Source organism: Rhinolophus hipposideros, assembly GCF_964194185.1.
Source record: "Rhinolophus hipposideros genome assembly, chromosome: 16".
Taxonomy (NCBI): domain Eukaryota; kingdom Metazoa; phylum Chordata; class Mammalia; order Chiroptera; family Rhinolophidae; genus Rhinolophus; species Rhinolophus hipposideros.
In genome coordinates, this window is record NC_138062.1 from 6,746,703 (window position 1) to 6,773,185 (window position 26,483).

Sequence of the window (26,483 nt, forward strand, 5' to 3'; positions counted from 1 at the left end):
GAATCTCCTCACTGCCTTCCATAGCGGCTGCACCAGTCTGCATTCCCGCCAACAGTGTATGAGGCTTCCTTTTTCTCCACAGCCTCTCCAGCACTTGTTACTATTTATCTTGTTGATGATGGCCATTCTAACTGGGGTGAGGTGATATCTCATTGTGGTTTTTATTTGCATTTCTCTGATGATTAGTGATGTTGAGCATTTTTTCATATGTCTATTGGCCATTTGTATGTCCTCTTTGGAGAAATGTCTCTTCAGGTCATCTGCCCATTTTTCAATTGGGTTGTTTGTTTTTTGGTTGTTGAGTTGTATGAGTTCCTTATATATTTTGGATATTAGCCCCTTATCAGAGGCGTTGTTTGCAAAAATCTTCTCCCATTCGGTTGGTTGCCTCTTTATTTTGTCGATGGTTTCTTTTGCTGTGCAGAAGCTTTTAAGTTTCATATAGTCTCATTCATTTATTTCAGCTTTTACTTCCCTGGACTTTGGAGTCAAATTCATAAAATGCTCTTTGAACCCAAGGTCCATAATTTAGTACCTCTGTTTTCTTCTATGCAGTTTATTGTTTCAGGTCTTATACTTAGGTCTTTGATCCATTTTGAGTTAATTTTGGCACATGGTGACAGATAGCAGTCTAATACATTCTTTTGCATGTGGCTTTCTAATTCTCCCAGCACCATTTGTTGAAGACGCTGTCTTTTCTCCATTGTGAGTTTTGGGCTTCTTTGTTGAAAATTATCTGTCCGTATTTATGTGGACTTATTTCTGTTCTCAATTCTATTCCATTGGTCTCTGTGTCTGTTTTTCTGCCAGTACCATGCTGTTTTCATTATTGTTGCCCTGTAGTACAAGTTGAAGTCAATGAGTGTGGTACCTCCAGCATTGTTCTTTTTTCTTAAGATTGCTTTGGCTATTCGGGGTCTGTTATGGTTTCAAATCTGATGAATTTTTTGTTCTATTTCTTTTAAACATTCCACTGGGATTTTGATGGGGATTGCATTAAATCTGTAGATTGCTTTGGGTAATATGGCCATTTTAACTATGTTGATTCTTCCAAAACATGAGCACGGAATGTCTTTCCATTTCCTTGTGTCTTCTTCAATTTCTTTTAAACATGTCTTATAGTTTGAAGTGTATAGGTCTTTAGAATACCTAGGAATAAACTTAACCAAGGATATGAGGTCTGTTTTTAAGTAAAATACTACAGCTAAAAGTCGAATCTTTCTTTGTACCCTTCATCGATCCTCCCTTTCTCACTAGATGTAATCGTAGACCTCAAGTTGGTATCATTTCATATGTTTATATTTGTATTATAAATGTCAGATATTTGTAGACTACAAATAACATTTCATTTCGTGTTTTAAAAATTTTCATAAATTTCTCACACTATTCATGTATTTTTGCAATTTGATTTTTCTTTTTCACATTTTTTAAAAATTATCCTTGTTGATTGAAGTTGCTCTGTTATTTAACTTCTATGTAATATCCCAACATGTGACTATAATACAATTTATTTGTCCATTTTCTTAACATTAAGCACCAAGATATTTTCTTATCATAAACAATGCTGCAACGACAATTTACACATCCCTGCTTTTCCACATGTGTGAGAATTTCTCTAGGGCATATCAGTAGAGAGAAAGTGTTCCATTTTAGGTTGGCTGCTTCTTCGGACTTGCTAGAGAGTGAAATTTCTCTTTAAAATAGTTGTATCTGCTTGTCCTCCCAGCAAATTCAAATTTGCCTGAGAAGTTGAGTTCTTAGACATTTTAAATGTTTGTATTTCATGGGAGTAAAATACTTTTCCATTGTGGTTTTGATTTGTATGACTGATTACTACTGAACCTGAACATTTTTTAAGATTTATCAGCTGTTGTGTCAATTGTTTGTTCATATCATATATCTGTTTTTCTAACAAATGATTTTCTGTTTTACATTGGTTTGTAAGAGTTCTTTATATATTATCTGTACTATCCCTTTGTTCAATTTTGTCCTTGGGAACATTGGTAGGACATAATGTAAGTTAATCCAAATGAGAATGACAATCACTAGGCCAGGCCCACTACCAATCAAACTCAAAACGTCCTTTAAACTTAAAACCAACAAAGGCTTGGTAAAATTCAAATGGGAAACTACTCTTTCCTTTATATATATCGACCTAGTCTCCACTTTGATTTCTAAGATTTGGTTTTTCAGCAAATGATTGTTTCTGACAAGATCAGTCGTTATATCAGGCAAAACCTGATGAGCCAGCTTATTTCCATAATCACAAACTGGGTCTGAAAGTGAAAAAAAAAAAAAGTGACAGAATTCCTCTGTCTTCCAAGTTCAAGTGAAAATTCAGATCTCTAAAGTAAAAATTGTGACAAAAACTTGACACACTTCAAGTTACATGTTATATGTGATTTAGATTTTTGATTACTAGTTTGTAGTAAACCAGTAAACTGTCTTCTATATTCAAAATCTGCCACATCATTTATGGGCCTCAATGCAAAATGAAAATACAGGACCCATGTTGAAAAATAGTAAACGTTTCTGTTCAGTGGTAGCAGAGCCGATCCCCAGAGCAGGGCTGGTTGGAGCCCAGGGCCTTGTGTGGCCACAGAGGTCACATGAGAACGAAGCTGACCCTGCCCCACTGATGTTCGGTTTCTATTTTCTGTACCTGTGTCACATTCTAGCTGTTATCTTCTGCTAAACATATTTAACATATATAACATTTTTCTTCATTACACAATTAGCTTTTGTATGTGTAAAGGGCTGAACTCAATCTTTTAATTAGAAAAATATTTTAACCGTTTTCAGAAACTGAGAAATCAATAAAATGCATACACTATTTTAGAAGTTCTTGTGACTGAGAAAATATAGAAATGAAAATCATAGAATGCTGATACTTATCAAGTTAAGAGAAAGTACTGCCTTTATGAATATTATGTGAGATGGTTTAGATAAAACACATCCAAATTTTCTATTGTGAAGTAAGTAAAGCTCAAGAGAATGCTAGCAATACCACATTCCTGAAGGTAACTTGTAAAACCTGCTTAACTGAAGGAGGGTACATCAGGCCAAATAGGCTTGAGACTGAAACTAACAAAACACTCATGGTTATTGGGGGAAGGGCTGCTGCTGGTATTGGGCCAAAGTCTAGACCACGCAGATGGACAATTCAACAAGTCCTTGCAATTACCTCCTGTGTGCTAGAGCATGCAAGTTGGGAATGCAGCTGAGAACACAGAAAAGGACTGATTTTTAGTCAGCCGATGTCCCTGTAGCATAAACAGCATTAGAAAACAGAGAGAGTACTTGTCTTTTGTAATACGTGACACTTTTCTCTTCCCAAAACAGAAAGAATAGGAGAGCTCCCATGTGTTCATGAGACACCAAACAAGTGGAGGTAAGCAGGGAGGAATTTAAATGTTGCTGCAGCTCAGCAATCTAAGGTGCTGATCAAACCCTTTATTACAAGGATTTCAATTTGCTCTTGGTCAGTGAAGATGTCATGAAGGACAAATTTGTGTTTAATCCAGTGGTCAGGAAAATAATGCAACATACTGCCAATAATTATTAAGAGCTTTTAGATGCAAAAATCAAAAATTTGCATATGATGTTTTTTCTATGAAAGGACTATTTGTTCTTTAGTAAAACGTACCATTTCCCATGTCACAATTTAGTATTTTACTCTAGTATGTTAGGTAGAGAGAAAGAAGCTCAGCAAAATACCTAATCTTTTAATGGGTATCCAAGTTGGAAATCTAGAGATCGTTTTCATAGTTCATTAATTAAGCCTTTGATTCTTGGCACCATTACAAAAAGTGGTTTATCTATAGTAACAATGAGGTTTTGTTTTCCCCATCTGGAAAATTGAGATGATACCGACTTCATAGGCTATTGAGAGGACTGTGGAATATATGTCTGCATGGAATCATTCTCCAGGCTGAATTTGAAGAAAGAGTAGGAGTAGGATGGATGAAGGGGCCAATGGAACATCACACATCAAGCTCAGCTGTAAAAAGTATTATGATGTTCTTCAAAAATACATTGATGAACCGATTTTTTTAAAACGGGGGTTAGGTACTCTCCTTTTCACTAACTTGAGGGATGTTCTCCTGTTCAGTCTTCACTCCCTACAGTTCGCTAGAGATAAATTATTTCACACAGCTTCTAATATTGTATGAATTATAGCTTCAATTAAAATTCATTCCCACCCCTTAGGGAGATTCCACCTACGCAGGAAATACTATTCTCAGTACAAGTTTATGGCTCCTTCCCCAGAGAGCTATTTCACAGACAGCCTCCTCAAAGGTAAAAGGTGGAGAACTTTCCGACAAAGAGATATGGGTTTCACTCTCAATCTCACCATTTTCAAACTGGGTGACAGTCAGCAAGCAATTATGGTGTGTTCACCGATCCAATGGAAATAATAATAATTCCTACCTCACTGAGATTGGTTATGTTGAATTGACAGCATGTCAATAAATGTTCATGTTCCAAACCCTTATTTAACTCTCCTAACCTTATTAAAAAATACAAAGCTTTCCTTCTCTAACCACTTTAGTATCAAAAAAGTCTGGAAGACGTTGTTCTTGATTTTCTGTTTATGAATTATATTGTGATTTGTTGTGTATGGTTTCCTGGCAGCACCACTAGACTAAAACAGCCTAATAGCTCCCATGGTGTAATCTGTAGTTCAGAACCCATCAAACACATGTACGGAGCAGTGAGACAAGAAAAATGGTCCCCTTTGTGCACCATGAATCTTATGCATATTTGTATGGAAAAGATGAACACATTTTAAAATGCTGAATTAAATGTGTAAAGGTCGACAGGACCTGTCTATCAGCCGAAACAAAGGGTAATACCTTCCATAGATCCTGTAGATGGTAATAGTGACATGACATGGCAAATGACATCACGTAATTTTGGAGGATGAATTGACTTTTCCTTGTCAGACCCTCGCTGGAAAATAATAATAATAATAATAATAATAATAATAACAACAACAACAACAATAATAAAATTTTTAAAGAGAAACTAAGAAGAGAATTGCTGCCAAAGAAATTTGGCCCTGCAGCTGTGAAGGCCAAAGTGACATAGATGTAGCAGTATAAATATAAAGAAATTTCAAAAAGCTTCAAAGCATCTAGAATGCCTTTTACATAGGAATAGGTCATTGTGTGCTGTAGATTCACATAGTTTAGTAATGTAATCTTTACTTCATTATGAAATATACAGAGTATGCGCTGAGATATGCAGCCATTTTATTAAATCCTAATCAACCAAATCAGGAAGAGCCCCTTATTCTCACTTCCTTCCGGTAAATGGCATGAGAGTCCTGGCATTCTATACCGAATTCTTCTAAGGCATTTCTGTATTATCTTATCCTCTTATTAAATAGAAAGGTTTAGTTTTAAATAGCAAGCAATATACAAAATGATGTACCCCTACATTTTGGATATTTTTATAATTTAGGAAGGGAACACAATAATAAGAACACTGAAATATAATGGCTAGTGGAACCCCTGGGATTGTCCAGTCACGATATAAAACGTTTCATCACACCTTAACCCATTTGGATCTGCATAAAGCATCACCAAACACTGCAAGTTAATAGCATTATGTTAAATTTTCAAAAGGGAAAACGTAGGCACTGAGAAATGCTGATGTTCGTACAGCCTGAGAATGCAGAACTATGCAGCAAACACAGGTCTCTTATTACTGGGCTGACACTTTTCAGGAACTGAAGGAAAGCTATTGGCATATGTAAAATTTTTCCATTAATAATTTAATTATTTAAGTTGATGTTTTAGATAGTTGAGCTAAACCTGCCTTACTCATGATTCTATTTGTAAATGCTCCCATCAGGCTATACGTTTCCATTAAAAAAAAAAAAAAAGTAAAAAAAAATATATATATATAGGAATTTTTAAAGTAGTAAATTTATAAATTTAGCAAATAGTAAGTAATATTTCTTCATCTTTAGTATTATGCTCTTTCTAGGTAAGAATGCAGGAAACTTTTTCAAGAACTCTAATATTGCTCAACTACAGGTGTATGAAGAATGAAATTCTAAGAAAACATGTATAAAGTGGTGGTTTTACTAATCTGAGATTTTCGGTTCTATTCTTTCCATTTAAATTCTTACGGAAGAAAAATGCTCCAGTTAGATGTTTAAATGGTGAAGGAGTGTAACATGAAATATGATGCAATTGCAAGGAATAAATTTGTGCATCTATGATGGGAAGTGGTAAAATATAATTAATGACCTTGCTGAAATAAAACATTGATTTATTTTTTATCACAAGACTACTTTCTTGGGATAAAAAAAAACATCACACAACATTTTTAAAAGCTAGCTAAAGTATGCATTAATTTTTTTATGCTAACCTGTCGCTAAAATAGTGCAAAAGTCTCCTGCATTTTAGCTGTTCCCCTCTTAATAGATATTTAGGTTGTCTTCGGTATTTGGTTATTATGAATAAAGTTGACATGATCATTTATGTACAAGCCTTTTTGTGGATTTCTGTTTTAATTTCTCTTGGGTCCATACTCAGGCGTGGGTTTGCTAAATCCCATGATGAGTGTATGTTTAAGTTCGTAAGAAAGTATAAATGTTTTCCAAAGTGAATGTATCATTTTACACTCCTAATAGGAATGTATTAGCATCCCATTTGTTCCCTACATTCAGCAGTACTTGGTATTTTCCAAGTCCAGTTTATCGACTGTTCTTCTTTCATGGTTAATCATTTTGTGTCATGACTGGTAGGTTTTAGCCTACCCCCAAATCAGGAATGTTATGTCTCAGAATTGTGTAGTTTTTACTTCTAAATTTACATCTGTGATGAACTGTGAGTTAAATATCAGGTATGATATATGAGGTAAGGATTGAGGTTGAAATCTTGTTGTTGGTGGTGAAAATGACCATATATAGCTGGTCTATTTCTGGACCCTTGATTCTCTTCCTTTTATCTATATACCTATTTTAATGCCAGTAGAACGTTTTCTTAATTACTGGTTGATTTATCACAAATCTTATTATCAGGTAGTCTAAGTTATTCAACTTTTTTCTTTTTTTTAAACTACTTTTGCTATTATAGATCCTTTGCATTTCCATTCACATTTTAGAGTCAGCTTATTAGTTTCTACACAAAACCAGGAATAGGACAGTGATTGCAATTACATTGAAATAGAACAAATTTGGAAGACTATGTATCTTAAAATGTTTTAATGTGTGAAAATAGTGTATTTCTCTATTTATTTAGGTATTTTCTTTTTGTCTTTTATTTTCAAACCTGAGAGATGGTGTCTGGTCCAACTTAAAGTTTTTAACTAAAACACACATATTTTTTTCTGGCCACCCCAGGATCAGTGTCCTAAAATTTGCTTTGTACTCATTCAGGTCTGATGGAAGGAACATATTTTATCAGGGGAGTGTGTTCAGGCCATCAGAGTATGCTGATAATCATATATACATTGCTCACGCATAATACACAGGAGGATGGCGTTTGTGAATATCGAAAGGAATCCTTCATTATCAAACTATATACTTATTTTGTAAGCCCATTTAAGGGAACATTTATGTACAAACTCACTGGATTCCATTTGATACATGGCGCTTTGATTCTTAGGAAACCATGTATGGCAAAAGATGGTACTGTTTAGGAAAGAACACACATATGCACATATATACAGAAATAATTCCAAAAAAGGCAACGCTTAAAATTGTACAGAACAAAACCAGCAAGATTTATATCTGTTGACTTAAAAGCTGGAGAAACTTTATCACCAGAAAGACTTCATTTGGGAAACATTATATTTTATTAGGCATATAAACTTTGGGATCTGTTTAAGTCCAGTTACTTGATTTTAGAAATCAGATAGTTAAAAAGGCAGAAATCTTCACTTCATTGCTTATTATATGGTGGCTTTTCTAAATTTGTTCAGAACTTAAATACTGAAATCATAACTGAACACAAAGAAAAGGTCTCATATATGTTTTTCGTAGAGAAACATACTTCTCCCTAGTTGGTCATTAGTAAGTAAAACATTAGGGATAGTTTAACACAGCCTATATTATGTTTCTTCCTCTAATCACTTAACACAGAACATACTGGCATAATGTCCTAGATTGGATTTTGGAAATTTCTATCTATTTGGGGAACCATATGCCTTAAAGCTTTAATATTCCCAATAATGAATGTATCGGTGAATATGGGAAGAGGATGAATTAACTGAATGGAAGAAGACATCTCCCGCCCGCCCCCCCGCCCCCACCGCCAAGACAAACTGGGAGCAAATTGGGAAAGTACTGAGACTGTTACATGGTTGCATTGGGCAACTTTATGGACCCAAAGTTTTTCGCTGATCTGACACATGTTATGTTATGATAATTCTACTGTACTTAGCTCAAGAATTGGAGTGACTTGACAATTTCTTAGAAACATTCTGGTTTTGCTTACGTGTCCACAGTAGCCTGTTTCCATTGAAAAAGGGCTGGTTTTCTGTTTGGGCCAGAAGAGTGGTCATGCTTCATAACTTTCATAATTAATTATTACATTTATCCCTGGTATTTGACTTTGCAAGCATACAAATTGGCCTTCACTGTGCAGTATAAAATATAATCTCAGGCCATTTTGGAAAGATGAACTCCATGACATTTAGAGAAAGTTATCAAGGTATACATTTGCTGCAGACAGAAAGGAGGAGGAGGACATGCTAAGAGGAGTGTCTGGTTAGCACAGAGCGCGCATTCAATTTCAGGATTTCAGATTTAGACTGTTACATTTTCTCTGTTTGAAGTTGCACACCAAACTAGAAAGGTTTTCTTTTGGCGGCGGGGGGGGGGGGGGTATTAGTTTTTAATATAAGAATTTAGACATTTTGATTTTATTTTATAATTAAAAAAATAATGATACGTTTTTAAAAATGTCATGAGTTTCTCTTGACTTATGACTAAATTTGGCTAGACCACTGGAAGTTTCATTAAATTGGTTGAACTCCTTAGACAACAAATTTCATCGATTATAATTCTGTAATCTTTCATAATACATCACTACAATAACAGGTTCTGTTCTCTATTTGCTATAAGCATGTTGATAACAACAAGAAAGGCAGTGTAACAGACAGGCAGTGTAGTGAGTATCAGATTGTGGGTTCCTGAGTCAGAGAGATAATTGTTATCATACATGTCCAAAGGATACAATAAGAGAGAAATTAGATTCACAATTCTGATTAAATAAAATTGGCCACAAGCATATGAATGCACATGGAAAGATTTTTTTTAAAGTATTAGATAATCGAATTGAGAGAGCCTGTCACATGGATATAAAATGATTCAGTATCAGCAAATCTATCAAAATAACTCACTACATTATTAAATAAGAGGAGAAAAATTACGCATCAGTTAAAAAAAATATTTTCATCAGGTTCAGGTTGACCTCCTAGTTTTCCTTCAAAATCTCTATTAGCAAACTGGAAATAGAATGAAATTTCTTTTAATTCATTAAGTGTATTTACCAAAAACAAACAAACAAACAAAACCCTAGAAATACAGCATATGTTATTGTTAATGGAGAAAGTTTAGTTTAGATTCAGTCCATTTAACTTAGGGGGGAAATACCCATGATATCACTTAAGTTTTAACACAGTTTTGAAAGAATTTGTCAAAGCTATAAAGACTAAAAAGCTAAAGTAAAGAGTGCAAGGATTGTAAGGAAATGATAAAACTCCTATTTGCAGATGATTTGAGCATATACCTATAAAACTAAGCAGGAATCGTGAAACAAACTTAAAAATGAATAGAAAATTTAGCAACAAGCAGTAGCAATTCTTTAATAATTCACAATGAGAAAATAAAATTTAAAATTTATTTATCAACAGCAAGAGCAAGTATAAAATACCTAAAATTTTACCTAAACTAGTATATACATAATCTCTACGGAGAAAATTTAAAACCTTGGTAAAGATAAAGGAATATAATCTCATCATATTGAGAAGCTTCAATGTTATTTGATGGAATTAATTCATATTATAAGGTTCTAGATGTCCTCAAATTAAAGTATAAAATCAATGAAAATACATTCAAAATTCAGGTGCACACGTTTTGAGGAACTTGATAAATTTTCTCTAAAATTAACTGGAAGCTGAAGGTCCATGAGTAACATCCAATTTGAGCTATGACAAAGAACATTCAATAAAGAACTAACACTTCCACTGAAAACAACTGCAAAAGCTGAACAAAATATGTTCGAGAAGCACTTGAAGATATTGGAAGACTATCAAACAGGTATGAATTCAGGAGCTACGGTCTCTGAAAGGAAGATAGGCACAGGTGAGCTCCCCATTCACCTGAACTTTATTTTTGGAGCTTTGTCCAAATAACAGACTTAGGGGACAGAGCACAAGAAGAGAGTAGCAAGCTTGCAGGACTAAAGAGAAAACTATTGGCACTCTGGGATGCCGAGGAGACTGGATCCTGAGTGGAAAATCCCAGAAAGGACAGACCTGCGAACAGATGCCCCAAATCTTCTCTTTAAGTCATGATTCTGTCCCTAAATTGGACACGTCCAGAGTAAGACTCTAAAACCCTACCAAAAAGGCAGCTAAGAAGCTAAAGGGCTGAGGAGATAGACATCAAATGTGTGGTGCTGGGAAGAGAATGCAATTTAGGTCCTGCAAGTAGAGGCAGCAAACACCGTGGTTTTTGTGTTGGGACCCTATGCTTGGAGTAAGAATGACATCCTACAGTAAAAGCAATATCGAAATGGACCAGTCCATCAAGAGGCAAAGAATCAAGCCTTGGAGGAAAGACATACTACATGCTATCACATAAGCATGTGACTAGCGACTTTGAAAGCTGCATTCCAGGACACTACTTTGGCTTGCATGATTCTAACACAATCTAATACACTTCTAGTACAATCCACCACAACATACCTGAATATTTTTAATGTGATTCTCTCTACACCTACTGTAAACTCCATAAAGGTAGAGAGTCTATGTTATTTTGATCACTATATCAATAATAAGCCACGTAGCACTTTCTGCGTGTTCATTAAAAGTTTGTTACGTAAATAAAATAATTGTTTCAATTAGAGCACCCACCCTGTCTGACCCTTTTAGTCCTGGATACTCCTTGAGAACTGTCCCGTCCACCTGGCTTGCTCATTCAGCTGCTTTGTGCATTCTTTGTGAATGCTGGTCTTAAAGTTTAAACTCTAGTCTTCTCTGCCTACTGCTTTGACTGATAAATTTCTTAACTTGTCATGTATAAGAACCAAAGTCAGACAAACCATTCTGTGCTAGATTATAGTGGTACAATCCTAGTAGGTATGAGTAAATATTGCTTGTATAACTAAGTTAAAATGCCTAATATGTTAAAAGAGCTTAGAGTGGTGTCTGGCCCATGGTAAGTCTTTTATTTAAAATTAATCTAGCCTGAAGGACTCCAGATATTGCCAAAGAAAAAGTAGAGGATATGTGTTACTCAATGCTAATGATTAATATTTTTAATCAAATGAACTATGATAAAAGTAAACAATGTTTAGCAACTTTAAAACTATCAGTAGCATATATATGAAGTAAGAATGTTTATCTTTTTGGGGAGCATTTAAAGAAATTCATGCTCAGGAGCTTAGTGCATAGAATTGTCATTTCTGCCATTATTATGCCCAAAGATAAGCTTATGAACTCACTTTGTCATGTCTCACTATCATGGGTCATGTGTTGCTGGAATCTTCATGAGAGACATCTAACTGGCTGAGTCAGTTGTCATTACTTGTAGGATAGATGTCAGTCATTTCCCAGAAAAGAAAGCCATGTATTCTTATGTATGGTATATAAGAATGTAAATGGATATTGATATTAGGAAAATATGTAATAATATATTGAGAACTCATATAGGAAAGTGAAAATGAAGCATGAACCCCAGTAATCCAAGATCATTAGACTAAGTCAATACCCACCACCAGTGACTAAGTGAAATCAGTTCTCTTACCTTCTGTTTCTAAAAACAGGCAAACAGTAGAAACATATTTATAATTTCTCCAGTTTCACTTTTGTACATTGATGATACATTTCAGCACAATCAACTTGCTTGGAATAAAACATGTTGGGATAAAATAAAAGTAATATGTTACCTAAGAGCTTTAAAATTTTTCCATTTAGCCTTTTTCTTATGGCAAATTAACTTGTATGGTCCTTGAAGCGATTCCATTTTATTAAGGAAAAAGTTTCAATATCTGAGATACAAATACACATCTGAATATTTTCTTTGTTGTATAATAAATTGATTTTACAAAGCTATAAACTCTTCTGAGTTTATGAGCCTTTGGAAATACCGACCTCCATTAGAGTTTGTAACGCATTCTGGGTGATATCATAAAAAATGTGTCAGCAGAGTCATTTCTCCCTCAAAATGATGACCTTCAGTGAGTAATAAATTCCTTGCATATACTCGTAAAATTATCTCTGTGGACTATTTCAAATTCATATGCGCATATATTCACTTTGAAATCGTATAAGAAATAGGTTACTATATTTATGACCAGGTTTCTTTACTACATAAAATAATATCTTTGCTTTGAAAGTGTACTTGTGTAGAAATATAAAAGTACTTATCAGTTACTTATCAGATTTTAGTCTATCAACTTAGCAGAAAGCCATCCCTTAAATGTTTATAAACTATTTGAATGCACATATTATCAGGTATTTCCACTGATTTCATAGTCTTATTTAACAGTTATTATATTTTCATATGTTTTCATTTCTTCTCATTTAAGATTAAGTAGTATTTTATTTTGTGATAGAAGATAAAAATATATTTCTTACCATTAAAGTAGTAATAAATAATGGAAGTAATATGGTTTCTTCTTAAATAGCCCTTTAATCATCTATGAATATAAATAATCCTGTTAAATAATACGAGAAGAATATATTACCTGTATATTAAGAACATAACTTGTAAAATTGAGCTGTTTTATAATATTAATATTTTATATTGATTTAAGCATAATTACCACTCTCTGCAAATATTATAAATTGAGAATACATTTCTTACATAATTTACTAAGGGATCGATGCTAGTAATCAGGATATAAATACCAAAGATGAATCCCTAAATAAGTTCTGAAATTTAAGCATCATTCAGTCATTACTTTACATGAAGAACTCTCAGCTTCTGAACATTCAAACACTGTGTCCAATTGACTTCATTACTCTATCTTGCATTATCTGTCTATCATATATAGTATTATAGATATACATATAATACATATATGTGTCTACATATGATATGTATTATATATATATGTGTTTATATGTAAAATATATAATGAACATTTATGTTTATAATGTATATTTAATTTCATCTTCTGGGATATAAGATCTTTTATTTTTTTTCCCAATTTTTCACCGTAGTTGAAATTCAATATTATATTAATTTCAGGTGTACAGCATAGTAGACATTTATATAACTTACGAAGTGATCTTCTGGTAAGTCTAGTACCTACCTGGCACTGTACAGTTATTACCATATTACGGACTATATTCCCTATGCTGTACTTTACATCCCCATGACTATTTTGTAACTAAAAATTTGTACTACTTAATCCCTTTACCTTTTTCATCCTGCCCCCAAACTCCCTCCCGTCTGGCAACCACCAGTTTTCTCTCTGTATGTATGAGTTTGTTTCTGTTTTCTGTGTATTCATTTATTTTGTTTTGTAGATTTTGCATATAAGTAAAATCATACAGTATTTGTCTTTTTCTGTCTGACTTATTTCACTTAGCATAATACCCTCTAGGTCCATCCATATTGTCTCAAATGGTAAGATTTCATTCTTTATTATGGCTGAGTAATATTCCATTGTACATATGTGGTCATCTTCCTTATCTTTATAGATAAGGTCTTGTCTATACATCCCTCAGCTGTTAACACAATTTTCACAAAGCAAAATTTCATCAACCTGGTTTCTTTATCAATGATTAAATCAATATTTCATCTTTCATTTTTATTACTTAAGAGGTCAAATAAAAATTATAACTAATATATATATTTTGGGTGGTTTCTATGTGTCAGCCATTGCTCAATCTGCACTAACCCCAAGGAACCACAGAATGAACATGTTAATAAACAGTTTATGAATTATCAGCTCCTGATGATGGTCAATATAACTTAATTTATCTTCCTGTAGATAATTTAGATAGAGCATTTTAGAAAAAATATTCAAAGGAATAAAATATAAATACAAAATGAATTAAACTGATTTATTATTGAAAAAAGTAGAAAATAATACCAACTTCTTCAAAGTTTGAATTATCTCAGGAATAAAGTTAACCAAGTTTAAGCAAGTAGATATAAAATTGTTTTCAATACTTATGGTGCTTAAAATTAACTAACTAGATACTTTTCTGGATTTGTACTGTGGGACTAGCACCTTTGTGAGATGAATGCAGTGTTTCATTAAATCTACTTAGAATCACATGTTCTGCTTTCATTACCATTCCATTTTAGAAAGTGTATGACTATCAAAAGTGTGTCTCTAACATTTTACGTTGTAGGAACAGTTGTTTCTTGAAAATAGATTCCTTTTTATTTTTCTTTTGAAAATAAATAAGACCACAAATTAATTTATTTAGACTTTTTCAGAAATTAATTTTTATTATTCACATAATTGAAATTTTGTTTCATTTTCAACTAAGTAAAAATAATCTGTAATCTATCAGGACATTGCAAAGTATCACAGTTTCTATAGAATAATTTAACAAGAACAGCCTTCTCTTGATTTTGAGACACAAATCATCTAAATTCAAATTCAATGAAACTCATTATCTCATCAGTTTCTAAGAGGCAAATTAATCTTTCTTTTAAATGCTTTATTTTGGAGCAGATGGGAATGTCAAAGCAGCAGCCGAGGAAATGCCTTAAAACAAACAAACAAACATGATGTCAGGTCTTGAATACAGCCAGTTAAAAATAAAGAGAACCTCTTCTTGCACTTGTCAGGAGGACAGTGCCGTTCTCTATAAAGAGATTACTTTTCCTTTAAAAGTAAAAAAGGAGAGGAGTAAAGGGGAAAATACAATGCCATCCTTGGGAATGCAGTGAGTGTTGCTTTTACTGGGAACATGCCACAGTGGCGTTTGCATTCATTTAAAGGCCGTAGCTTTTATTGTAAATGTGATGATTTCTCTCTGTGGTTGTAAATTAAAGGCAGCTACTATTAAATTTAATTACTTTCTGTAGCAGCATGCAGCTGGGGAAGAGTTCCCTCTCAAAAAGGGTGATTACAAAGAGAGAACTCTTCTGAACAAAGAGGGGTCTCTCTTGTTTATGTTTATTCATATATCGGAGATTGAAAAATTGAGCCACACACTACAAATGGGAATTTGGTTTAAGAAAATAAAGGCCAAATTACATGCAATACCATGACAGAACTGCTGTTAGAAGGTCTGAGTATTTTCTTTATGGAAATACATTTTGTGTAATGAGCAACAGTGATTACTTATCATTTGCTATCTACTGATTTGGAAAATAAATGATAGGCTTTGTCTCGGTAATAACTGCCAACTAACAAATGATCATTCTTTTGGCATATTACTTTTTCAGCATTTGTGTTACAAAAGCCTTGTAGGGATTATTGAAAATGACCACAGAAAATATTCATTATACTCTTGAAGTAATGCAGTCTTCTTTGTACCTATATTATAAAAATGAGAAAACATAGGTTCCTTTGGAATGGATAGCCCACTGTGATGTATAATTATACAAAGATACAAACCAATTTAAGAGTGATTTTGCCAGCCACTGCTTACTTCGTTGCTGACCTTGCTCATAAAATTATGTTTCATTGTACTTAGTTGTATTGAGAGTGACAGGAGTTTATTAAGAAGTGATATTTTCGCTTATTCTATTCAAAATTACCTACATTTTTTACCCCAGCCCATAGCAAATAAAATAAGCCTCTTGTATGTCAAGTAAAATAATTAACCGATGCTATTTTTAACAATATATGGAAAACTAAGGACAGAAATAATGCATACTGTATTAAATTACATATTAGTGTGTTGTACATGTAAACAAAATATATCAAGATTTTTTTTGCATTTAATAGAAAATAGAAAGTTAAACCATTTAAAAACAGTTCACATTGAACTGAGCAAAAGGATCTCAAGAAGAAAGAGGATGAGTGTCAAAATAAAAACAATAATAATAGAGTAATAGAAAAAACTGTGGGGACAAGTAATTTTGTATACCTAGTAAGAGTACAGAACACAGAAAAGATCCTGAAAGGGAGGAGCTAGTTTTGCCTTTCTCCTCTGAGAAGGTAATGGACAACTCTGCGCGTGAATCAGTTTCCCAAGTAATCCAGAAAGTGAGCCCCCGCCGAAAACAAGAAGGATCTGGAAAGCTGCAGTCAGCCAAACAAGACAAAAATAATACCTACCCCCGGAAACTACAGGACGTCTGAAGACACTGCCAATCGGCACAGCAGAGCTCTCCACAGGCTCCGCCCTCCTGATGGGAGTGAAGTCTCTTCACCTCAGACACTACAGTGGAGATGAAAGCTATTAGGCTATGTGGCACCTGCTAGCCTGCGGGACCAGCTTATTGTATTACTATTTTAATGTTGTCTATTTAGAAAGATATCTCAATCAGAATTCAAAGATCCATGAGTGTTGCCTTCAAAATTGGCACACTAGTAGGTTGTGTGGATTTTTAAAAACTTTACTGCCACTTCCAAGACACTTGATGAGCATATGTTTTTTAGAATTACATCTGGAGTCACTCTGAAGCCACACCCTCACAATGCTACTGCCAAAACTGATTGGTGAGGACAGGCTGAGAGCACAACTCCCCAGTAAAGGCAAGGGGATCTACAAACTTGTTAAACTACTCCTTGGAAAGAGCTTCTGTCCAAACTCTTTCACAGTCAGGAAGTCTAGTCTATTTCAAAAGAAAGTCCATTCAATTTCATGTATGAGAATTTTCAGTCTAACCACCTCTCTCATTTTTGGATACTGATGACATTGGTATATTTGCAAAGTTCAAATTCACCTTCAAAGGGTCTCTTTTTGCCACTACTTAGTAATGTCCAGTGAATTAGCTTTTCTTGCTCGAAGGTAGGTGATAGCTTTTCAACATATCTACAAGATCATATAGGAAAAATGTCCCTTATTGGTATATCCAATACCTTCTTTTTAATTGTGCAGATAGATTCTCTACATGAATAGAGATACTCAAATCTGTGAATTACCAGAAAGAAAATGAATATCTCTGTATTTTGTATAAAAATATTTTCAAATATTACTAGATATCAATTGCAAGGTGTTAAATCAATTGTGTAATGTAGTACAGTGCCGTGTAAATAAATTTCTCAATACTTTACCTACTTCCATAAAAACAATTTTAGTAGCAATGTAATAATTTTGAAGTAAAAATAGAAGGTAAAAATGTATTCATATCACTCTCATCTGAGTGTTGATTTTTTTTAATCCCCTACCAGTGCTTGCCTATGAATATAAATAATTTTACATGGTGGTCATCAACATTTAGATATAACTTCAATTTTGTCTTAATCAATACATTATTATAATTTTAAACCGAATTTAGAAGTATATCATAGCTAAGCAAAACAAAAGCTTTCAGAGTGGGTTTTGTAACAGTTACTCATGGCATTTTTTTCTTTACCAATTCAGTGACCTTTCATCTGTATTTTTCTGTATAACCATATTAAAATCAATATTCCTGATTAACATTTAGTTCATTGGATTTTTTTCCAAATTATTAATGACTACCTCTGCTAGCTTTTTCCTCTCAGTGGATTTTTATAATTGTTATAAATGTTCTTTCTATTTTTACAGTGAAATCACAAAATATCAGGTACCTTTTTTTAAAACTTTTGGTTTTACCCTCTGTCTCTATCTGCTTTAATCAGCTCTCTCTCTCTTATTCAAACTCATACAACTATATACCAAAAAAAAAAAAAAACAAGAAAAAAAACAACAACAACAAAACAAAGCTAACCATCCATTTGGCAGGGCAGGGAGGAGAGCTAGAGTGTGGCCCCGTATTTCTCGGCTGAATTATGAGCTAGTGATGCAGGAGCTGTTTTTCCTGGACCGGTAATCTCATGGTTCAGTGGTAATTCCACAGGGATCAATGAAAAAGTTAGAAAGAAGACAAAATGAAAATGTGTGTGTCATGAGACAATTTACGAACAATATTTGAAAACCTCTCTCACTTTTAAGTGATGTTGTTCTTTGCTGTTCACAAACTGTAAAACTATCCATGCAATTTGTTATTACAACATCTACTCCAGCATTACAGAAAGATTTTGATCAATGTCTGTGGAAATTAAATCAATAAAGATATCCAAATGAGCTTTTATAAAATACGTTATTGGAGAAGCAGCTGGAACAAGTCCACTTTGTATGCCTATGTGCTTATGTGTATAGATACATATCTTGTTCCCCAAAATCTTAAGAGGCTCATAAAATTACATGAAATGAAGCAAGATAAAAACATATTGAAAGTAGGAAATGAAGTAAACAGAAAATAAAGGTACAAAAGGAAAATAGAGCTAGGAGTGAGGACAGTACAAACACGTTTATGAAGACTTGCCTGTCAGACATGTTGTCTTTCGCTTTCCAAATCCGTTTTTAACCCCTTTTCTGTTCTGTGTATTCCTAACCTTTCAGGTAATGGTTACCAGTGATGTAATTCTAGCCTAGGAGATGGAGCAGACGTATTTTGAATGACGAATCGGGAAGAATTTTACTTTCTGATAATTGTGAAACAATTGTATATAATTCTCTAACAAAGGCCCTCCTCCCTTTCTTTATGTCTTTGAATATGAAAAGGGAAAGTAATGTTTGGAGCTCTTGCAGTCATTTTTGTGGCCATGAGAACAGCAGAGATACTGGCCTAATGCCTTGAAATCCATAAAGATGCTCAAATAATACTAACAATCATAGGATTCTTGTTATGGGAGAAAAATGCATCCCTGTTTGGATATGCCACGATTATTCTAGCCTTTGTTTACTTGCTACTAAACACATTTTAACTTAAACTATGTTCTGTCTAAAGCTGACCACGTATTTAACTTAAGTTTTAAACATTCAACATGAAGAGGAAAACATGGCCAGTTATGACACACATTGCTTACAATGAAAAAAATAATGTTCCTCAGAGTTGTTATTAATGAACGTGTTACATGATGCAAAATCCTTCCCAAGCACAATGACATTAAGGAGAAATCCAGCAGCTTTTCAAAAAACCACTTTGATCCTTGATAGAATCAGGGTGAGAATTAGGGGCTTATAAGGTTAATACCTAGAGATCATAAGGAAAAGCATAACTTACTTCCTTCTCCGTCATCACCCAGGATGTTCTTTGAACACACAGGTTATCAATTCATGACATGTGGTGGCAGAGTTCATTGCTGTGTCACTGTTGGGAAGAGGCATCAAAATTTTGGCCATAAACATCAAAAACTGGCCCTACATAAACTTACTCTCACTATACAAGAAAGCAGCTGGTTCTCCCTCCCCCCCTTATTTTTACTGTCGGTACTCTAGAAATGCAGAGAAGTATATTTGAAAGAGTGGACTCTCCTATGTCATTTATACACAGGATTGCCCACACAGCAGACGATGACATTAGCCATTCATCTGTACAGGTAATTGGTTCGCATAGAATGTACTAATCAAGGAGAAATTATTTGTCAATCCAAAAAAATCAAAATTATGCTTGTGTAAAGATTGCTCCTTTCAATGAATATCTGAATGCCAGTGGGAGATAAGTGGAATGGGAAGTACCTATTCTTGGATCTTTTGACATGACTAATATGGAAAAAAAATGAAGATCCAGAACCTATCTATAGACCTTTCCTCTAATCATCAATTGGATGATGATTGAGAAATGAATTCTTAAGAAATGAATAATTTTAATACTGACTAAAGAAATAGCCTCTACTTATGAAGGCCTGTGAGAGAAGTGATGCAGAAAATACAATTGTCCTTTAAATCATTCGTTTAATTAACGGTAGGAAAAAAACAAGGGACTAACACATTCTGAAATGTTAAATCCAGAGCAGCCCACAGAGGCTATTCAGTGCCTCCTCTGTGAATTTTAAACAGAGAAAGTGGTTTACATAAAGCCCCTTCAACTGATAACAGAAAATAAATTATGGTAACTTAAATTAACCCTTTTCATTGGCAGGTGTATCTTTAAGACTGGAAAGGACATTTTTATCAGTCAACAAAATTGAAAGTATCTATAACACTCAGTGTAATTTTGTTTATATAATTTAAGTTCAATTAGGTTGTTGACACTAACACAAAATTAATCAACACTTTTTACTTTGTCAATAGTTGGAAAAAGCCAAAACTAACTGATACTATTTTAAGACTGCTGCTGCTTTCTTCCTTTTAAGGAACTGTCCTTGACAAGAGTTTACTTGATATTGAATGCGTTATTTCTAAGGCAGTTAACCTCTTTCATCTGGGATGCTTTAAGTGAAACGTAAAGGATCATTAGGTGGAATGTTAATTCTGTGAAGGAACTCTTTGAACAAAGAAATGTGCTGCCAGATTAGAATTAAAAGAGAGTAAATGGAATACACAGTAGGAAGTGTGGTCATGAGTTTAAATGTAGTTTCTTTACAAGTATAAAGTTACTTAACAAGTTTGACATTCCTCCTTTACTCCTGGATACTTTCTTTGAGGAGCAGCAATTCCAAGTTTATATTTTGTCGGTGCTGATTGTTTGTTGGAGTACTTCTCCTTCTACTTTATTTATTTGCGAATTCAGTTGAGTATGGAAAAACTAGACTTTTTACCCCCTTGAGTTTCCTCTTATAATCTCAATAGAAAAGATTCTTCTTATTAATACACCCTCTAAGAATATTATAGCTGGCTGTTCAATCAAATACAAACACTAATTCTGCATCTCCTGTGTTCTTTTAATGTCCAGGACTACGTTTCATTCCTTTCTAATAAATATCTTGGCTCTGTACATACAAATAAGAATTTATGTACTATCTCAGAAGAACAAATCAGCAATCCCAAGTCTAATTTCTCTCTCTCATGCATCTGTATACCTTTTCCCCACTTCACTCTTCTTATCAATTTATTCAAGTCTCGCTTATATTGGCCAAACAAACCTTTTAAAACAACAAAACAAAACAAAACTGTTTCCCACCTAAAGATATCATCTTAATTCTCTTAACTTTTCATGTCAACTTGGTTTTGTCTCCAAAAAGGAAAAAAGTAAAAGGAAGATCCACTTCCTTACTTCTCCATTTCCCAGTCATTCTTTCAAACAACTACACCAATAAAATGATTCTGTTTGAAACCAGCGCAGAGCTAGATGTCCCGAGGGATTGGCTTTTTTCCCGTCCTTTCTAGGACATTTTAAAATGTTAATCACCTCTTCTTCATAACTCTAATATTTTCTGATTATCAGTTACATTTCCTGTCTTTACACTTCCCTAATTCTTTCTCTTCAGTATCTCCTTGAATACTGATTGAGTCCTTCCAGTTCTAGACAGAGAGCTTATCACCTTATGAACTTTCTCATTCTGCCATTAAATGCAGATTTCTCCCCAAATGCTGTTCTTAACCCTTATTTTTTCTTCCTCACCCTGTGGTTTTTAAATGCCCTATTTCCGTGCACACCTTCAAATAACATGTCCACGAGGATTATTTCTGCATGCTTGTGGAGAGCCTTGATTGGTTAACGCACTTCTTCCTTTCAGTTTATTCTGTACTTTAAACTCACTTGGCCATAGTTGAATCTGTGACGTCTGATTCCGAAACTCCATCACATGGGATCGTGCAGGTCTAGGGGTAAAGATCCTGAGATCTGCACCCCGGCGGACCTGGGCACACTCCTGGCCTGTCCACAGTGGAGCTGTGGAATAGTGGACAAGATTCTTACCTGTGGAGTATTGGACGAGTTTCTTACCTTTTCTAAGACTTATTTCCCCAGCAGCATGGTGGACATAATAGTGGTACTACTTTAGGTTTGTCTTAAAGACTAAAAGAAGGAGAGTTCACAGAGGTAGAAACTGAATTAGGAAGTACAGGAAAACAAAAGTAAATTGAACAGAATGTCCCGAGATACGGATGGTTCACTAAGACAAAGGTGAGATGAGGGCCTGTAATACCATCTGAGAAAGGATCCGGTGGCCTCTGAAAATTCATTTTTGCTTTTTCTCTGTTTGGTAGGAGTGAACTGCCGTTTGCATGAAATCTTTATTCAGGCTCATAACTCAGTTGCATATTTTATTCATCTCTCTTAATATAATAATTTGAGTTCTGAAACAAAAGAAGAAATTAGATTCACTGTTATAGCTCGAGTCATTATTTCTGTAGAAAGCATGGCAATACTGTAGATTCATAGATGTATTTTTGTCATAGATATATTTGTTTTATAATATACAGTATTCTGGGTTTGCACATTTTAAACTAACTTGTTCCTATTTCTTAGCCTTATAAAACTGGAATCTTTTTTGACTACCAAGTTTAGGAAAGGTAAATGAATTAATTTGTCGAATCAAATATGCTATACCAACCAACATTTTCTTGGGAAATATTCTTAGACTGTAATTGAATGAGAACAAAAGCAGTCATATTCATTCTATGGAGAAATGAATTATTTATGAAGTTAAAAATTTCTCTGAGGAAAAGAAAGTGCTGATAGAAATCATTCTGTATTATAAATTTTTTCTCTGTAAGCCATTGATATTTATAGAATAGATAAATGCTCATACTTTATATAACATGATAAAATATAAATATAATGATATACTATATATAACATAATACTGGATATGTATTTGCCCTTCGACATTTTTAAATTGGTTTTTATGGATGAACTAACCTTTTGAAAGCTTAGAATGTGGTGGAGTGTTACATTTAATAGAGTATAAGTAATATTTTCCTATTTGATTATCTACTCACTAAATGCCCTTTAATTATTTATACTAAGTATCTAACATTTAAAAAAGGATACCTTTTGAATGTTTTTTTAGATGGTTTATATTGATTCTAAAATTGTAAACACACATTCCTATTGTTATGCAACTTGTACTTTTTTCAGTCCAGTGTGTTTTGAGACAGTTTCAAGGATAATAATATCATATAGTAACATCATATAATAATTTCGTGTGGTACAAAAATGTGATTAATCTGTTACCTATGGTTGTTTATTCTCATAGTTTTTTAAAAAGCTATCAAAATATTTCCGTATGTTCCCTTTCTCTTACCTTGCCACATACGTTTATTTCTTTTACATTTTCTCTGACTTTGTAGAGTCAGTTGTGGTCACGGAGCATTGGACTAGATGACTTCAAGGTCTTTTTTGGGTTTGAGATTTTATTGCTCTGCACAATTCAGTTCCTGCGTCAAGTACATAGATCACTTGCTTTTACTTAACCCAGATTTTTCTTCTGTAATGTAGAAAATTTCCTTGATAACAAGACCTAACAGATACCTGACGCTTTTAACTTTTGACTATAATATAAATACATAGAACCTAAGTGATGCTTAGAGATCTTTTTTTTTTTTAATTTAGGTTCTGAATCCTCTAAAGAAAATTTACGTGGATGCCAACCAGGCACTGCAACTAAAGGACTTTATAACTGAATGATTGCACTATTGGAAATAGAATAGAGGGGCTCAAAATCAAACTGAGATTTTTCCCCTCTTTTTCCTATTTTGTGGATCCGTGAGAAGGTTTTAAAGAGCAGAGTTTGAAAAATCACAGATAAACTGAAACATTTATTTTACATCACGCAATTTACTTGTGTGTTTGTTTTTGTACGCACGTGCGCTCCTTTTTAGAATGATGGGAGAGCAAGCCGACTTTCCTCAGGTGATGCTATGTCCACTTACAGATCAGTGAATAGCAGGAATATAATCGTTATTGTTATCATGTACAGTGCTTTCAGTTCATATGCCTATGCTGTTACTCAGCCTGAACCCCTTCGAAGTTTACTCATGCCATTTACAGCATTCTCAGTGTTTCTCTTCAAAAGCAAGGCATTCCCTCATCTGTCGTGTGTGTTACCTGGTGTACAGTCAGCTCCTACTCTCGGTGACTCTATGAATGAGTGATGTTCACCAGCCTCACCCATTATACAGTCTTAAAGATACAGAGGGTGCCAAAAAATGTATACACATTTTAAGAAAGGAAAAAACTGTGTTAAAATTACAATACTCAATATATATCAATAACAAAAGATGAATACAAGTCACGTTTGACTTTTGCAATTAAAAGAGGTACTCAAAGTGGTTACCGTCAGCGTCCAGCCACTTCTGATTACCGTGAACTACTGCTTGAGCTACGTTGACCAGTGTCCACTTGTATACATTTTTTTTGGCATCCCCGGTACATAAAAATTTTCCCCTTAATTTTAATGTAACTATTGATATATTATGAGAATATATGTTAAACCTTTACGCAATATGATACATAATAATGGTAGGCTCTGTGAACATACAAGAACTAGAATTAGAACTGTCAACAAGAGAACTAGAACATTAACCATCTTCAAATCTGGAGAAAATCATTTGCCAACCGCTAATCTAATTTGTTCACTGAGCGTTATATTTCAATTGGAAATGATTTCGACTTCTCAAGTTTAGTTTGATTCTTTTACAAATTTAATAGTCATTCTTCGTAGCCTGGAATTAACTGTTTATCTTTGTGATTCCATCTTTTACTTCTTTAAGAAGCATACTCATATTTAGTGTTATCTGTATTTTGCAATTTTTGTCATCATCTTTTAGGGTTGACGGGGTAGAAATCTGTTGTTTATTTTACCTATTGGTTTGTCTGCATGCTCACTGATTGATACTCATTTGTGTATCTCTACCAGGCCTCCTTTGAAGATGCTTTCCTCTAGAAGAGACTTTGATCTGCTTTAGCAAACAGCTAGGATTTGCCAAAAATCCAGGTCAACTTTACTCTTTTTCTAAGCAGAGGTCCATATCAATCGAGAGTCCCAAACCCAATCCCTTACCTCGGTGGTGGTCTAAGGCTCACTGTCCTTAGGCTGGGCTACTATGAGTGTCTGCCTAGGGGACATTTTCTCCTCTCCGGTCTACCCACTTTTATGCCCCAACACCAAATCCAGATACAGGTGTTTGCAGGGTAGATGCTGAGATAAAATGGCTGGTTTTTGTTTGCTTGTCTTGTCTGCATGTTTTTAGAACTCCTCTACCTCCACATTTTTAAAAAAAATTTTATTTAGTAACTTGTTTTCTTGAAACATGAAGCTTCGTAGGCTATCCTCACTACCATAATGTCAGAAAGGGAAGTCTTGTCCAATTTCATTGCCTATGTCTTCTAAATGTGTATATCTGATTGAGATCTTGCCTCTGATACTCAGATGCAGAGTTCCAACTTCCTATTTGACATTTCCATATGCTTTTATCTGAAACTAAAGATATATCTTGAAAAGTATTTTAACAATTGTTTCAAAGTGAAATTTATTTTCTTTCACAAGATGTTATTCTCCATATTTTGTCCATGTTATCAACTCTGGAATTAGATTACTCTAACTTTCCATGCTAGGTAATAACTCAGATCTGTTAATCGGTACTCTCTTACATTGGTTATTGAGCTTCAAAAAGTACAAACTGGAATTATATTTCCTTATGAATCTCATTGAGGTGGACTCATCCTAAAATGTTCCTTTTCTGCTCACAATAATAAGTATAATTTAATGCCTTCTATAAAGCAATGACCTTCTGAACTTATTCAGATCATTTATTGTGTTTTAAACCTAATTCTCCTATTTCTGTATAATTCTCCTATTTCTCGGTGGTGGAGTCTGGAGGTTGCTATAAGCATGCTTGACAGTAAGACAGTCTCGCCATTCTAAACGTTGTCTAACTCTAAAAATGCATGCTGCTTTACCATAATTTGGACTTTGCTTTAGATCAGAGTATTCTAGAGGAGATTGACCTCAATATTTTCAGATCATTCCAGATTGTAATTAAATCTTTAAAGCAGCATTCATTTGTAGAATTGAGACAACTCCATTAAATAAAAGGATAATGTACATGAACATTGCTTTCAACCTATAGCAGTCTGTGGAATAATTAAATTAAAGAGCTAACAAATCAGAAAACAACAAGTTATTACAAGTATAACAACAATGTAAATTAAGGGTTAATTTAATGAAACTAGTGAATATGAGTTTAATTTCTCTGTGACCTAGATGACTAAACTAAGTGTCCTTGACATATTTTTTCCAGTACCAACAACTTCAAATATAATAAGTTGTCAAAAGTTTAGCCTGGAATATATTAAGAATGACTCCATAGCTAGGATGCAGGCCAACAAAGATGAGACCATATAGTTTGAACAAGAAATTCTGTTACCTTCAGTAGAAGAAGAAATCAGTATGGGACCAGGTATATCATGCTGTAGTGTTTTATAAATAAATGGATTAGGAAGTAAAATGAAAACGTCCTAA